The sequence below is a fragment of the Apodemus sylvaticus genome, chromosome 12, assembly GCF_947179515.1.
Source record: "Apodemus sylvaticus chromosome 12, mApoSyl1.1, whole genome shotgun sequence".
NCBI classification, from domain to species: domain Eukaryota; kingdom Metazoa; phylum Chordata; class Mammalia; order Rodentia; family Muridae; genus Apodemus; species Apodemus sylvaticus.
The window spans coordinates 79,715,758-79,733,741 of record NC_067483.1 but is presented as its reverse complement, the minus strand read 5'-3'; the positions used below and the strand labels follow the sequence as shown (position 1 = coordinate 79,733,741).

At 42.2% G+C, this 17,984-nt stretch overlaps 1 protein-coding gene across 6 annotated transcripts in view; it reads right to left on the bottom strand.

Moving 5' to 3' along the window:
• Positions 1–12,509, bottom strand: part of Dcaf8 (DDB1 and CUL4 associated factor 8) — a 46,649-nt gene extending 34,140 nt beyond the window's left edge. The window contains exons 1-2 of one of the 6 annotated variants that reach the window (XM_052200170.1): positions 12,368–12,509; positions 11,222–11,294 (exon numbers count right to left, since the gene is read on the bottom strand). The gene's annotated coding sequence lies outside the window, so the exon portion shown is untranslated. The other 5 variants (XM_052200171.1, XM_052200166.1, XM_052200167.1 and 2 more) reach the window with 5 other exon arrangements.
• Positions 12,510–17,984: the final 5,475 nt, after the last annotated feature.

Genomic DNA, 17,984 nt, shown 5'->3' with positions numbered 1-17,984 from the left:
TCTAAAAATAACCGTGACTCCTGCCAAAGTGAAGGTTAAAGAGTAAACTGTCTGAGTATGAGGGGGAATAGGGTGAGGGTGGGTGGGGTGAGGGGGTGGGTATTATTTCATTAGTAAATCCCAGTGATCTGGTTGGTGTTTTGTTTTAGTAATAACACCACCTTAAATTTTTAGCTAACTATATGGCAGAATAATAACTAAAAACGAAGCAGAAAAATAACTGAGAATCTCTTATTTATAATTCCTGGGGCGCACACCTTTAGCCCCAGCACTCAGGACGCAGAGGGAGGTAGAACCTCTGAGTTAGAGGCCACCGTGGTCTAATGAGAGAGCTCCAAGATAGCCAGGGCTACACAGAGAAACTCTGGCTCAAAAACAAACAAAACAAAACAAAAAAGAAAACAAAAACAAAAAGAAAACAGAGAAAAGAAAAAACAGTCAGAGCCTCCTGGATGACGATCTGTGTAAGAAGTCGCCTGTGGCCGGGTAGTGGTGGCGCACTCCTGTAATCCCAGCACTGTGGGAGGCAGAGGCAGGCAGATTTCTGAGTTCGAGGCCAGCCTGGTCTACAGAGTGAGTTCTAGGACAGCCAGGGCTATATAGAGAAACCCTGTCTCGGAAAAAAAAAAAAAAAAAAAAAAAAACCAAAATCCAAAAAAACAAAAAACAAACAAACAAAAAGAAGCTGCCCGTGCTCTGATAACTGGATACCACAATGTAACCAGCCCCAGCCCCTACTGTCTAATACCATAGGCTGGAAACCAGGTGTAGCACGCAGATCAATGCAGGGCACATGCTTAGCAACTCTGCAAAGTTCTTGGTTCAATCCCCAACCTCTTAAAGAGTTTACACGACTTCACAAAGAAAGCACTAGAGATAGTCTTTATAAACTTTATGGTTAAGTAACTATTTCTTAGAATAGGAAACAACCACAAAGTTTTAAAATAAATAATTGGAGTTATCACCAAAATTTAGTCTCTCCAAAAGACTAGACAATGAAAAGATGAGCTTTAGACTGTTAAAGAGAAACAAACTATTAAACTATGAAATAAAGGATGACAAAGGACAGCAACCTAAATATAACTCACAAAAGCCAGGCAGGTGGGACACGTGTTTACTCACCAGGAAGGCAGACCTCAGGGAATTCAAGGAGGCTAGCCTGGTCTACATAGTAGGTTCCAAGCCAGCCAGTGCTACAGAGTGCAACCTACCTCAAAAACAAAAAATTCTACAACAATAAAAAAAAAAAAAAAGTTTTATAACATATAATGATCATCTGAGGAAAGATTCTGAACATTATCAGTAATTAGGGAAATAACAAAAACCACTACGAGACTACTCTAACCATTTTCAGAATGGTTAAAAACTTGAATAAGAAAATTTTATCTTATATCAAATACAGAAAAGACAGAAACTAACTAGAAGTTTCATAAATCCCAAATGGTATATATAATCAATTTGTAAAAAACATTTTGGCAATTTCTTAAATAAAATATAAATTTACCACATAATCCAAGAATCTCATTATCTAGGCATTAACCCTACCTCCAAAACTAAAAATGTCTGTCCACAGAACTAACAAAACCTACAGCTGTATGTATTACATACATCTAAAACACTAAAAATAATCAAATGTTCCTCACCTGGCTCAGAGACGGACATACTGAATGAAGTATGTCCACACAGCCAGACTGCTAAGAAACAATAGGCAGAAATGAGCTAATTGTTGCAAACTGCAGTGGGGATGGAGCTCAGGTATGTCATGCTACATAGAAGAGGCTACACTCAATATATCATATGCTACTGGGTTATCCGTGGGACTTTCTGTAGAAGATGAAACTGTAGGACAGACATCAGCGCAGTGTTCATCAGGGGCAGAGGAAGAGACTCTAACTGGCCACAAAGCACAGAGAAGCCTCTGAAATGATGGGGACATAATGCTCTATGCCTCAAATGCAGTGCTGTTATAGAAATGCCCGTGCTTGTCAGAACAGGTAACCTAAAAACATAAACAAATAAATTTTACTTTATGTAAATTATACTTCAATAAATTTAATATATAAAAAAGTAGGTAAAAGAGTGAAGAAAAATCATGGAACTTGCTACATAACAGGTAATCCTTAACAATCAAGCACACGAAACTTGAAGCTGGAAAGGTATCACAGTGGTTAAGACAACTCACTGCTCTTGCAGACGATCAAAGTTTAGTTTCCAGAATCCACACTGGGTTGCTGACAACCACCTAGAACTCTAACTACTGTGGGATCCAATGCCTCTGGCCTTTATGGACACCTACATTACCCAGATACATACATACATACATACATTTTTAAAAATAAAACATTTTAAGCCACTACATTCTCAAGGCTGTGTTATTATCCCTATTATTACTCTAGTGGCTTTTTCTGGAGGGAGGGGTTCATTTGTTTTGTTTCTGAGACAAGTTATTACCACAGAGCCCAGGGCGGCCTAGAGTTCATCACGTAGCCCGAGCTGGCCTCACACTTGCATTCATCTTCTGAACTAGTGTTACACACAAATGAACACCATGACTGGATATAGCTATCATTACCACCAATTTATACAAGTGCTCAATGCATCAGAGCAAATGAGTAAAATGTCCCATCTCCCAAGAATCAAAGTCCTAGAAGGATTTGTACTACAATTAAAGAACATATCCGCAACAACATAAACAGCACGATGAATCCAGAATAAAGGACTTCTGCCTTTACTGTTTTGGTGAGTACTAATACTAAGCTTAAAAATAATTCAAAGCATTTCTGGTGAAAGAGCTATTACTTTGAACTTTATTTACTGATGCTGAAGATGGAGCTCAGGGGCTCAGGCAGGCATTATAAACACACACCACCATCACGCTACACCTCCACTGCCTTCATATCGACACTCTTTGGTTTTGTTTTTAACTTCCCTTAGATTCAGTTTAAGTACTTTGGTGTCTAGAGCCTATGGAAACTAGTCTGGTAACTGCACTTTCTCTTGGGCTTGACACAGATGTCAACATCTAAGTCTTATCATGGTTGCTAATGTCCTTTTTATCCTTTTAATGAGAACTCAGTTTTCGTCAATTCTTGTGACTTACGGTTTCCCAGCATTCTCTCAGGCCAATCCATGTCTCATTCTGCTATGCAGCCGACAACTCTCCTATAGAAACTTCTATATTTAAATGAAGTACGGTTCTAAAATTTCTTCTGAAATTAAAAGGTGATTTTCCAAAAGTTCAATTACTAGTAAGACAAGTATTTGCAAGCCACAGGGTTCTCAGTTCTCACTGAGAAGAAGGATGTCCCATACTGCTCCAAACTGAACAGCTGCTCAAGGCTAATCCCATACTGCTCCTAAGTGAACAGCTGCTCAAGGCCACTCTCCACGCAAAGTACAGATTTGCTTTTCTAGACCCCATCATCATCCGGAATTAGCCCTCCTTTCCTTATTCTCAATTCTTGTTTTCAAACAAAACCAGCTCATTTAAAATTCATTGTCCAGGCTGGAGAGATGGCTCAGTAGTTAAGAGAACTGGCTGCTCTTCCAGAGGTCCTGAGTTCAATTCACAGCAACCACACGAAGGCTCACAACCATCTATAATGGGATCCAATGCCCTCTTCTGGGGTGTCTGAAGAGAGTGACAGTGTACTCACATACATAAAATAAATAAATCTAAAAAACTTTTTTCATTTTCCTCTGACTCTTACAATCTTTCCTCCCATCCTCTGAGGCGATCCCTAAGACTTCCATGCAGGAACTGCGTTGTACTTAGATCAGCTGGAGCTGGGTACCACATGGTCACTTGTTCTCTACAAGATTACGGTCTAGAAATTCCAGAAGCTACACTGTGAAGTCTCATAAGTGTGGCTGCACAAGGATGACACCAATGGCCATGGGAACACAGAATGGGAACTCTCAGCAGGGAGACACCCCCAATCCAGTATACAATACCAAGTGATCAGACCTGAGATCATAACTGTAGAAGTGATGTCTGTCTGTCCTATAAACAGACAGACAGACAGACAGGCAGGCAGACAGACAAAATGTTAACGGGAGGCAGGACTTTGGGCTACTTTCTATTAGTAAATATTTAAATGGGATGAAAAACATCATCTCCTTTGGTAGACCAGATGCAGGAACAGAAGGAAAACTGGGTATTTCAGGATCAGGAAATTAACCTCTATTTCCTATTGTCCAAAAATCTGACAGCATGAGGCAATCCAATTGTACAAAAGTGCTGGGTAACTCATTCAAAGTGTAAGCCCCATGCACCATCTACAAGTCCACTGTATACACACGCAAGCATGTACGAATGTACCAGGCTTAAAAAGAAAGTATACTGTTATTTTATTTTTTTTAAATGAGAAGTCTCAACATGTGATTCTGGCTGGGCTCAAATCACAGATCCTGCCTGCTTCAGCTTCCGAAGTACTGGGATTAAGGGCATGGGCCATCACACCTGGCAGAAGCTACAAATATAAACAATGCATCCAATCCCTTGTTTAGTCAACTAATCAACTAATCAACTAAGAAAAATAACAATACAACTATAATGCAAAAGACACAAACATCGGACTGGAGAGATGGCTTAGCACTTAAGGGCACTGACTGCTCTTCCAGAGGTTCTGAGTTCAGTTCCCAGCAACCACATGGTGGCTCACAACCATCTGTAGTGGGGATCTGATGCCCTTTTCTGGGGTGTCTGAAGACAACGAGAGTGCACTCACATACATGAAAAAAAAGATACAAACATCAAGATCGTTAAAAATAAATACAAGAGACTGAGGCTTGCAATCATAAGTCACAAGTTTGAGACCAGACTGGGCTATACAGTGAGACCCTGTCTCAAAAAGAAAACAAATTAAAATAAATAAAATTTTACCATTGAAGAAAATAAAGTGCTATTTTTACTTTTTTTTTTTTAAAGATTTATGTATTTATTATATGAGTACACTGTAGCTGTCTTCAGACACTCCAGAAGAGGGTGTCAGATCTCATCACAGATGGTTGTGAGCCACCATATGGTTGTGGGATTTGAACTCAGGACCTTCGGGAGAGCAGTCAGTGCTCTTAACCACTGAGCCATCTCTCCAGACCCCACTATTTTTACTTTTGAGAAGAAAGGAAAAGCTTCCATGGGAAAAAAAGTTTTTAAGGTACTTTGAAGGCAGAATAAAATTTCAAAGAGGAGGAAGACAAGGTTGAAGAACAGGAAGATGGCAATGACTGATATTCTGACAGTCCACAAGGGAAAACAAAATGGAAGTTACAAACCTGATAAATTCAGAAAAACATGTAATATACTTTAGCTAAATGAACAAAGAGCTGGTCAAACAGAAGGCTAACAAAGAAGAGCATAGGTCTGGGGAATGTGCGTGCCTGTGTGCGTGTGTGTGCGTGCGTGTGCGCTAGATATATCAGGTAAGTTATTTTGTCAAAAGAAAGAAGGTCTGAAATGGAAGGAGAAACAAGTTTAAAGCCATTGTACTTGCTGAGAGCCTGTCTTAGACTGGTGGCACATGGAAATAAAAAGAAAGGACATGACAAACACTGTAGAATAGACAGTGTTTAGCTTCATCAACAGTTATAAAACAAAATTTAAAAGGCCCATGTTGAGTACAGAAATCAAATGCCACAAGTGACAAGCTGGTACCTAGAAGACTAATTCTAGTATGTTTCAATCCCAGCTGACAGATTACAAAGGTAGTGAGACCCAATGCAGTAGATGTAGAACTTACAAACTAGAGGCTGGCAAGATGGATTCCAAAGACCTGCACGGCGGAAGGAGATAATCAGCTCCTGCAAGTTGTCCCTGGCTTCCACATACCATCAGGGCAAGTGTTTACTCACACACATACACACACCACACAGTAAAAACAGAATTTAAATGTTTGGAAGAAATAAATTAGAGTTAGATATACCGACTTATACATCATCTAAACAGAAAGTTCCAACCCAAATACCTTGAGAACTAAACCTTAATAAAAACAAGCCAGCCAGTACCAGCGAGTATCTATGCTCTAAGCGAGAAGTCCAAGGGTCCTTAAAAAAAGCCAGAGTGAACAGAAAGGGAGAGGGAAGTCAAGGACAGAAGACTTGTAATGATTCATGCTTCCTCTTCCACCATTCCAAAGAAACACAAAGATATCTTAAGAGTGAAGTTAGGCCAGATACTGGTGGCATTCACCTTTATTTCCAGCACTTGAGAGGCAGAGGCAGGTGGATCTCTGAGTTCAAGGCCAACATAGTCAACGAAGCAAGTTCCAGGACAGCCAGAGCTATACAGAAGAAACCCTGTCTTGTGAAAGCTATTCTCATGGAATTACCTAGGGAGCCATTTTGAGGGGGGAGATGGGAGGATGCGGAGACAAGGTCTTATTATGTAGCACACACTGACCTCAATTTGCGGACTGCCTCGGCCTCCAGGGTGCGGATTTAAGATAACAGATGCACGCCACTGTGCACAGCTAAGTGAGTCACTCTCATTCAAGGACCCAGCTATTTCTCTTCCCCATTCAAAGATCATAAAACACTAGGATTCAGTTAACTCTAGGATCCAGTTAACTCAGTCAAGTCTATACTGGTGGCTCACACTCCAGCACTTAGGAGGTGAAGGCAAAAATATTAGAAGTTCAAGATTATTCTCAAGTAGTCTGAGGCAAGACTGGGCTCCCCTATCTGGTAGGCTTGAGTAAGACCTATGTTGTCTCTTCCCAGGAAAACTTTTGTCACACAACACACATGAACATAAAATAATTTATTTTCTTGAGACAGAATTTCTCCCTTTAGCCCTGGCTTGCTCTGTAGACCAAGATGGCCTCAGACTCAGAGATCTGCATGTCTCTGACTCCCAAGTGCAGGAAATAAAGAAGACACCACCACAGCCCAGCTACAAAAAAATCTTTATAAAAATTAAACCAATATAAGTTATAAGTTCACTGTGTTGTCTCTCTGAGGAAGCTTTATTGCATATCTTAAGAAACTACAGCATACAATTCCTGTTCTTTTCTTTGTGGGGGGAGGAACTGAGGGACACTGGCCTTTAAATAAAATTCTCTTGCCTCAGGCTTCTGAGTATCAGGTATCACAGGCATACACCTACCTTTTCCTTACTGAGAATCTTGTCTTTTCACTTAAAGCAGGCATCACAACTGCTCTTATACCCTGAGTTGCTGGCATCACTATCCTTGCATTTAGTGCCTTCTACTTAACACGCACACTAACGTGTAGTAAGAGTGCTCTGCTAACCGGTAAAGTAACTAAGAAATGGCTAACAGGGACAGCTTAGACACAGCACCTGAAAAGATAGTTCAAGTCCCAGAAAGGCTGGGGTAGATCCCATCTTTCAGCTTAGAAAAGCACATAATTTAAAGCTTACAAGTTGTTTACTTTACCAAATAATATTTTTATTCCATGGTTGACAAGAAAAAAGTCCAAACTCCAAATAACAGAGGCTTACTGCACAAACAGTTATGAGACATGCAGGCTGCTGATACCTGAGTTCTAAATGGGAAGAGTGAATAACAGATTATCTCTGCTTACTGATAATCTACTTATAAAAGAAAAAGACAAGTCAGGCAGTGGTGGGGCAAGCCTGTAACCCCAGCGCTTGGGAGGCAGAGGCAGGCAGATTTCTGAGTTTGAGGCCAGCCTGGATCCTTTTTCTGACAAGGTCTCTCTTCATAGCTCTCATTATCCTAGAACTCACTTTGAAGACCAGGCTGGCATCAAACTCTGCCTGCCTCAGCCTCCAAAGTGCTGGTATTAAAGGTGTGTACCACAACACCCAATACAGGGATTCTTGTTGCTTCTTCATAATCTAGCTATTTCCTGGGCATGGTTAAAATAACTTTTATAGCCCGGCAGTGGTGGCGCACGCCTGTAATCCCAACACTCTGGGAGGCAGAGACAGGCGGATTTCTGAGTTCGAGGCCAGCCTGGTCTACAGAGTGAGTTCCAGGATAGCCAGGGCTATACAGAGAAACCCTGTCTCGAAAAAACCAAATCCAACCCCCCCCCCCCCAAAAAAAGCTTTTATAAGCACTTGGGAGGTAAAGACAGGTGGATTTCTGAGTTCAAAGCCAGCCTGGTTCCAGGACAGCCAGGGCTACACAGAGAAATCTTGTCTCAGGGAAAAAAACCAAAAAAAACAAAACAACAACAACAACAACAACAAAAAAACCTTTTATATAGCAAAAACAGTACAGCAGTAAATCTTCCGAAAGCATAGTTTAGCTAGTCATTCAATTTGAAAGGCCAGTATCAGTCAGGTGGGGTCATCCACGCCTATAATCCTAGCACTCAAGAAACTGAGACAGAAGGACACAGGCAGTAAGGAACAGTCAAGTTATTCTTTCAACATATTTCCTTTTCTCCTCCACCCTCTTCATGAAACACAAAAGCCAGATCTCATAAAATACAATGCCTAGCTCATGAAAACTGCCAAGAGTCTGGACATTACAAGAGGGAATCTAGCCCTGGATGATGGCAACAAAAGCTAATCAGCCCTCACCTTACCGATCTGAATGACATTGCCTTTATAATGCCCTGTCATCAAAACTTCAACTTTTATGAACCCTCAACTCTTCCAAAACAGATTAAAAAAAACAAAACAAAAAGAGTTAAAATTCTTTACTTGTACAGTCTTAAGATGGTGTAGTCACAAGAAAGAGATGAGTGTAATTCCTAGTTCTGATTCACGTTAGAAGCTCTGATTCACGTTAGAAAACAACAAAGTGGGCTGGAGAGACGGCTCAGTAGTTAAGAGCACTGACTGCTTTTCCAAAGGTCCTGAGTTCAAATCCCAGCAACCTCATGGTGGCTCACAACCATCTGTTAACAAGATCTGATGCCCTCTTCTGGACTGTCTAAAGACAGCTACAGTGTACTCACAATAAATAAATAAATAAATCTTTTAAAAAGAAAAAAAAAGAAAACAAAGTATTTCCTTGTCACGTTCTTAGTAATCTGTGAGGCTCACCACAGAGCCTCATATCTTGGAGAAAAATGTGCCTCTCTCTTGGTAGCAAAAGTTAAGCACACAGTGGCTACTGCAGCACCAGTGGACATTATAGGAGAAGGGAAAGGAACAAGAACACACTCTGATAAGGTATGCTAACAGACCAAGAAGAAGAAACCAACCTAGAAAGTAATAATTGACATTTAGTTTAAGGATACATTTAGAAATACACATATGTAAACATTTCCTATCCCTACACTCAGAAATCAGGTTTAAAAGGCACCCTACAGGACATTCTCAAAGCAAACAAATAATATGAACAATAAAACTGAATTTGAGGGGACAGCAATTAAAGTGCTTACTGCTCTCAAAGAGGCCCTTAGTTTAGTTTCTGGAACCCACATGACAGTTCACAACTGTAACTCCAGCTCCAAGGGGTCTGGTGCCGCCTTCTGCTCTGGCCTCCACAGACACTACCCTCACAGACATAAATTTCCACACAGACACAGGCACATAAATCTTAAAAATGAATCTGAGGGACAGAGGCTATGGACCAGTAGCAGAAAGCTTACTTAGTTTACCTGCAAACCTTGGTTTTTGTTTCTTTGAGACAAGGTCTCACATGTAACTCTGGCTGTCCTGGAACTCACTTTGTAGACAATACCTCAAACTTAGAGATCCACCTGCATCTGTTTCCAAGTGTTAGGATCAAAGGCATACACTACCACCATCAGCCTAGGCCACAATTTTTAATAAAAACAAAACCAAACAAACAAACAAACAAAAAACCTGGGAAGATGGGTACAAAACAAACAGGTGCTATGTATTGCCTATGATTGGTGCTCACGCCTGTACACCCAGTACTTGGGAGGCTAGGTGAGACAAGTTTGCAAAACCAGCCCGGTCTACATTGTGAATTTCAGGCCAGCCTGGGATAAAATGAGTTCCTGTCTCAAAAATCGAATAAACAAGCTGAAGAAATGATTCTTGCAGAGGACCCAGCACCCACATGGCAGCAGCTCACAGCTTCCTAGACCTTGTGTCCCAGGGATCCGACACAGTCTTCTGATCTCCTCCAGCTTTGGTTGTGCGCATGCTGCACAGCCAGCCATGCAGGTAAAGCACCCATATACATAAAACCAAAAGAAAATGTAAAAGCTGAGTTCTTATTCTTAGGTCTTACATATATGCACCATGCATTTCAAGTTTTTATTTTAGTTCATCATAAGCATTTTCTAGTTTGGGCACCATGGGGAGAAAAACTTAGCACAGCCACTCTCAAAACTTTTCCCAGTACAAATCCTAAAGGTACTAAGGATTGGTCAAAGCTACCTTCCGGAGTCAGGGAGTTTCTCTACTAAGTCTCGCCAGTCTCAGACCCCTCTGCTACCAGCAATCTACGAGCCTTGTCGAAACTGTACAGACAACTGTGTCCCAACTCCCTCTTTGGCCCTTGTTGCTGAAAGCACACAGTGATTCTTCTACTATCCAATACTCTGCAAGCTAGCTACAAAAGGAGCTACTCAAAAAAGAAAGAAAGAAAGAAAGAAAGAAAGAAAGAAAGAAAGAAAGAAAGAAAGAAAGAAAGAAAGAAAGGAAGGAAGGAAGGAAGGAAGGAAGGAAGGAAGGAAGGAAGAAAGGAAAGGAAAGGAAAGGAAAGGAAAGGAAAGGAAAGAAAAGAAAAGAAAAGAAAAGAAAAGAAAAGAAAAGAAAGGAAAAGAAAAGAAAAGAAAAGAAAAGAAATTTCACTACATTTTGAAAAGTTGTGCCTCTGAGGCTGACTGGACTTAGACACCAACTAAATGGAGGCTCACTCAACACTCCTAGCTTTCAGTCAGGAGTGGCTAATTACTCTCCAGATGGCATGGATGATAACTTTTGGGGTTGGGAGAAGAGATCTGACTTGACAAAAGGCTAAACAGGATTCAGGCAAACCAATTCTCAGTGTTTAACAGAGAATAACATGACCCACACAAAGACAAAATACAATGCAAAGAAATACAGGGGGGATAAAAAAAAAAGAGGCCCGCTCACTCGTGGCTTAAACCATTTGAAGTCACACAGCAACAGTTTAGGGCAGCAGGGCAAAATACAGCCAATTAGTAAGTAATCTAACCAAAATTGTAACAAAGCTACTAACAATATTCAAACTTTTGGAAGAGGGGGGAGGGGTAAAAATGTTGAGTTTAGTGGCTTGCACTGACGCATGAGGAAAGGGTCTCTTGAATTGAGGAATTAAACGCCTTCAATGCCACTCACCTTCCTGCTTTTATCGCCGACCGAAGTCTGGCCCAAGATCCTGAGAAAACTGGTCTGGAGGTTCCCTGAAGAACTGAGAAAAGTTAAAGTTTACATGGCAAATGTGTCTCTTCTGAACGTAGCCAAAACATTTATGACCACACTTTAATTTTTTTTTTTTTAAGTCTCAGAACTATTTAAAGCCGAAATAACTTACCTAACTCAATTCTGACTACTAAACAAAACCCATGCCCGTAATGGAAACACAAAGGATTAACACAAGATTTAAACACCAGGCAAGTTATCTCCCAGCTCCACCAACACTAAAAAGCCACTTATGAGGAAAACCTGTATCTTTTCAACTCTTAAACCAAACCACCCCTCTCAAGAAACTACAGAGCAGGGGGGGGAGGGGAGAATCCGCGGGAGAATGTGATAGCTCCAGTGCGGGTTTGTTTACAGACTACACCAACAATCATGAGTCAGAAATTCGAGCCACCAGATGCTTTCCAACTAATAAGGACCAAACGGGACCGTTCTAAGGTGTCCTCAAAGATTTCGGGACGCGGGGAAGTACACCAGGAGAACTAGATCACAAAGCAGTCAGGAACAGACTGCTAGTTTCTTGGACCTCGGCCTTCCGTACGAGGTGCTGGGCCTGAGAACTTGGGATGGGGGAAGGGGACACACTGCGCGGTGGCCCTGAAGTGACTAAGAGACGCAGACAGAGCCGGGTCCCCAAATTATAAATGGAGAAGAAGCCAGAGTTTACGAATGGGTCACCGGGCGAACAAGAAGTCCCTGTGAATCATGGGGGTGGCCCTAGGGGGCAACCCCGTGGACTGACCCGGGCAAAGGACGAGTAGTCCTCCCAGCACCGACTCGGGCGAAGGGAATAAGACTTAAAGTCTGGGAGTTTTAGGAAAGGGATCGGGCCTGTCCTGCGGGAAAGCGGTCGGGGAGAGGGGGGACAGGCCGAGCCGGACGAAACACGGACCCGGTAGGTCAAGGGGAGGGCGTCCGGCTGGGGCAGTTACAAGCACGGGAGCTGGCGAGGCCCGGCAGCCCGCTTCCCATCTAGGGTCATCCTTCTGCCAGCGGATGCTCCGACTGTTCCAGACCCAGCCGCCCCGTCCACTGCCGCCACCAACGCCGCCGCCATCTTACACTGGCCAGCGGCAGCCACCACCACCGTCTCGGGTCTCCGCGCTTGCGCCTGCGCCGTCACGCTTTCCGGCGAGGTTTGCGACGCTGTGCTGGAGGAGACTGAGCGAGAGAGCGGTCCCGCGAGCTCTGGGCTCCCAACCCTCCCGGTGGCCGCACAGGGGGCGGAGCCTGAGGCCAACCGAAGCCGCGAGGGGCGCGTGCGCGGGGCGGAGGAGTCAAGTTGTTTTCGTAGTTAGAGAGTGATGGCTTGTCTCCTGGTATTCAAAACACTTGCGATTTCGGGGCGCCTTAGAGTTGTGACGGAAAGTGAACACATTCCAAAGGCTCTGGCAGGCAAACTACTAGGTGTTCTCCAGGCCTGAGGTTCTAATTCTTGCCACATTTTTTTTCTTGTTTAAAGAAAAAAGAAACAAAGCAAAACCCCTTTCTCCTTCCAGGCTCAAGACTCCATTTCTTTCAGTGGCTTCTTAAGGGGCCTTCCGTCTAGGGTCTCTTCCGCCTGACAGCACCCATTTGTCCATTTGTTTAAAAGAGCCACTAAGGTTTGGGGATGCTTCCCAAGGGTCTAAAAGTTTGAAAAGTTTGATCCCCAGACCTGGGGGTGGGAGTGAGGCGGCTTAGAAACAGGGTTTATTAATGTATTCATTTGAAACTGGGTCTTTCTACATAATCCTGGCTGTCCCGGAACTGTAGATCACACCCACCTGCCTCTGCCTCCCAGATGCTGGGATTAGGATTAAAGGCGCTCAGCACCAGCTGAGTTTAATTTTTAAAATGAGCATACAAACTAAGTCACAAACTAGCACTCAGGAGGCTGAGGCAGGATATACGCAAGTTGGAGGCCAACCTAGAACAACGGACGGTAAGTTCTGGGCTAGAATAAGTTGCTAATAATCTGTGAATATTATTTCATTCTTCATAGCTGAATGATCTCACTGTATATATATTCCATATTTTCTTTATCCACTCATCTGCTAATAGATATCTAGGTTTATTCATAATGTAGCTGGTGTGAAAATGCAGCTAAAATATGGATTTGCCAAGTAGCTTTGCATTTGGTGGTTTCAGGTAACTTTTGTACATTGCTTTGAACACCTAAGGAAAACCTAAACAGGATTCTAGAATTCTAGATTACTCCTAGCTAACAGGCTGGAGCACTCTTATTTGTAGCAGAAAAATCTAGTAGAATCATTATATCCAGGGTAGACAGAATAAAATAGTTGTTTTTCACTATCTAGGGTAGACATTAGAATGAAGAGGGTTTTTTTTTTTTTCTGAAAGTAATTTAACCCTGAAAAAAAATCTATGTAGAAAACCGAGGTGTTTTTCTCTCATCTATGAGATTGTTTTTCTAAAGGGTTACAGCCTTTGAGTGACTTCTGGGTCACAAGCTGGTCCTGGTGCACCTGGAATACCTTGCATTATCAAGCACTGCAAACAGGATACAGTAAGTACACTGTAAGGACTAAAGTTGCAAGGTGTTTTTCTTCAAGAAACTGAGCTGTATAGGGTCTGCAGTATAAAGAAATGTTTTACCCCCCACGCCCAAAAAAGAACAACTTTTTCATAACAATCAATAAACATACTTTTGGGCAGCTGTTCCATATTCAGTCCACAGAGGCTGGCCCTCCTTGCTGCCTGCAAGGCCAAATTTCATCCTTCAGTGTCTCTTTGGTGTGACTCAGAACACCAAGTTGTTGAAGATGTTGTTTTAGATAGGGTCTCTGGCATCCCAGACTGTATCCTGTCTCGACCTCCAGAGCCGGGATTACAGGTAAGCATCGCAGTGCTCAGCGCTGAGCCACAGGGCTTTTGAGCATGTTGAACGAGTAGCCTAACAACTGAACTACATCTTCAGCCGTTTTCTTTTAACCAGAAGATTAAGGTACTAAGGTCAGACTCCTCAACTCTACCCCATGCCAATACCATTCCCCTCCTCCCAGTTTGTTTTGAGATAGGAACTATTGTAGCTCAGAATACCTTCAAATTCACTACAGTAACTGCTGCCTCCATCTCCTGCCACTATGTCTGATTTTATTCACTATTGGGAATCACACTGAGAGCTTCATGGATACTAGGCAAGCACTCTATAAACAGAGCTCCAGCTCAAGATACATGCTATCCCAAGCAGTCTCTTGTTGACTACTTGCTGAAGTAGACGTGGTAATTAATACTGTTAACTCAACAAGATCTATAATTAGTTAGCAGGCGAGCCTCTAGGGCATGCCTGTGAGGGATTACCTAGATTAGGCTAATTGAGGTGGGAAGACCCACCTCATTGTGGGTGACATCATTCCATAAACTGGGGGTCTTGACTGAATAAAGAGAAAGTGAACGGAGTACCAGCATTTATTACTGTTTCTTGCCTGTGAACACAATGTATCCAGCAAGCCGCCTACTCCAGCTGCCACGCTTCCCCCATCATGATGAATGTCCCCTCAAACTATAAGCTGAAATAAATTGGTTCGCTCACATAATTTGTCCAGCAATTTGGAGAGTAACTACTACAGCTAGTTTATCTATTTCCATTAGTGCCCTGATACAATTAAACATAAGACAGCTAGTGTCTTTTAAAATGTAAGTCAGGTCATAGTCCCCTACCCAAAACATCCATTACTTTCTCATCACATAAAGTCAAAATTATCTGGACTGATGGCTCAGCAGTTAAGAGTGCTAACTGCTCTTCCAGAGGCTTCTGTTTCAAGTCCCAATATCCAACATACTAGCTAACACACTCCAGTTCCAGGAGAACTGATGCCCTCTTCTGGCTTTGTAGGCATCGCACACAAATGATGGCACACAGACATATATGGAGGCAAAACACCACACACTAAACCTTTTTTTTTTTTTAACCAAAATTAGCTCCCAAGGTTCTATATTATCTGGTCCCTATCTTTTCTCTCTTCCCATGCTGCCTGGATCTGTTCTAGATTCATTACCCTTCTTGCTATCAAAAACACATTATGTTCCAACTCCAGCTCGGTGGCTTACCTTGGAATGTTCAGCTATAATGTTTATTATACTGCATCTCCTAAATCAGGTCTCTATATGAATGGAACTTTGGTATACTACATAGTTATCTATGGATACCAGTTCAGCTGGCCTTGAAATCACAGATATCTGCCTGCCTGCCTCTGGCATTATGAGATTAAAGGCATGTACCACCATACCTGGCTCGGCTTTTTTTTTTTTTTTTTGGTGTATTTATTTATTTATTTATTGTTTTTTGTTTTTTTCCAAGACAGGGTTTCTCTGTGTAGCGAGGGGGCAGGCCTCCAACTGTCAAGGGACTGAAGACAGCTACATGTATATGAGTACATGTGTGTTCTCGTATATATAATTCTTTTAAAAAAAAATAAAATAATATAAAGTTATGAAAACTGTTGTGAAGTGAGACAATGTAAAATAGGTTACCAGGGTTACAGGTTACAGGGTGGATGTGCTCTCTACCCACAGACGTTTGGAGAGACTCCTTTGCTGAGGTATCTTCTGAATAAGGACTTCGAGTGAGAAAGAGAGACATACTCATGGGGGGGAAAGTGTCCCAGCCAGAAGAATCAGCAAAGGTCCTGAGGGTCCAGTGTGCTTACAGAGGAAGCCAGGTGGTTCAAGAAAAGGGGGTTCAGATCAATTACAAACTTATGGACCAAGAAGAGAACTGATTTTTTGTTTTTGTTTTTTTGTTTTGTTTTTTGTTTTTTGAGACAGGGTTTCTCTGTGTAGCCCTGGCTGTCCTGGAACTCACTCTGTAGACCAGGCTGGCCTTGAACTCAGAAATTCGCCTGCCTCTGCCTCCCAGAGTTCTGGAATTACAGGCGTGCACCACCACAGCCCGGCTCTGATTTTCTTCTAGGTGTGTGCAAGGGAGTCATAAAAGATCCTGAATAAAAGTGGCAAGATTTGATTTATAATTGAAGAAGTTCACTATAGCTGATTTCTTTAACTGCCCTCAGGGAGGCAAAACTGAAGCTGACAGACTTGTTAGTTAGGAAGGGATTGTAAAAGACCTGCAGAACCTGAATTTCAGGGCAAGTGACCAATGGTGGCTGCTCGAGGTGCTCTCAGGCGGAATGGAGGTGAGCTTGCTAACGGACTGAACACAGTGTAAATACAAGGAAAAGGCAAGAATGTGTTGGGTTGTCTTAGATACAGTCATTCCTTCAACTGAGGTACATGTGGGAGGGGAAACACTCAGTTCTGTTTGTCAAATCCCAAAACACAGAGTTTTATGCTACAGAAATAAACAATCATTTTTTATTGGTGATTGACAAGTTGGTTGTAATGGTTCCTATTTTGGTTAGTGTGTTTGAGCCTATAGTGATTTAAAATTCACAGCCCCACACCACAATTTCTTTTGCATCAACCTAATAAAATGGACCACACTTGTATCTACCCAACCTTATGACTTAGCTGGTGTGACAATAACCAGCTGGTTAAATGGGAATTTGGTTACAGTTAGTCACCTAAGTCGTTTTTTGTTTTTTCGGAAGGAAAGATTTGTTTTGGCTTATGATTTCAGAGGATTTGGTTCATTGGTTGCTTGGCTCCATGTGCTTGGGCAGAGTAGTACAGGAGCAGGTGGGGTGGAGCTGATCTTAGCTGCTTGGTTAACAAGAAGCAGAGAAACAGGATAATACAGGGATAAGACAAGTAGGTAGACAGCTGTTAGGATAGGAAGTGACCTGCTACTTCCTCCAGCTAGCCCCAGTCCCTCGAACCTTTTGTCACCTCCTAATAATACCTTCACACTATGAATATATTAAGTAAAAACTCCAGTGATTACATCAGTGCCTCGGAATCTGTTTCTGGAAAGCCATGGTATTTCACTAACCCCTAAGATGTTTTTATTAACATTTTTTTAAAAATATCTTAATCATGTTTTCCCTTCTCAAGTCCTCCCAGATCCTCCCCTCCTGCCTACCCACCCAATTTTATATCCCCCCACTAAAACAAACTGAAAGAGAAACAAAAATACTCACAAACCGTACAAAAATTAAAATCAAAACAGTCTAAAGATCAGAAGTCAAAAACAAAAGAAGCCAAAACAAAGCAAATGAAAACAAAGTCCACAGAAATATGACTGAGTTAAATTTGCACTGGCCAGCTGTCCCTGGGCTTGGGTCTGTGTAGTGACAGTTTGGAATTTTGGTTTCTTTAAAAATACAAAAATATTATAAGAATGCACTTTAATTTTAATTCAGTTTTAATGTGTGGAGATGTGGTGCTGCTTTGGACTGACTGCAGCAGCTGAGTATGATTTACCTCAGGCTCTAGCAGATGAATGGTTCTGCCAGCTGTAGAGAGTTTCTGGGACTGTGTGACATTTGGAATTCTGGCAACTATTCAGAGGGTGTATAAATGCTAGAGCCCCAGAGGCACCGTCAGAGGATAGTCATTCACGGGACTGTTTGTGGTTTACTAGTAATTGTGCTCAAAGAAGAAACAAAAGGAAAGAAATTAGATTTGGAGATCTCTCTCCCCTCTCTTCTATCTAGTGATGGGGGGGGGGGGAGAACCAGGGGGAGAAGAAAACCCACAAAGTAGCAAAGGCCAGCTACAGGTCTGCCCTGTGTGCAGAGTGGCTGATATACCCAGAGTCACCTAATATTTTAGCTAG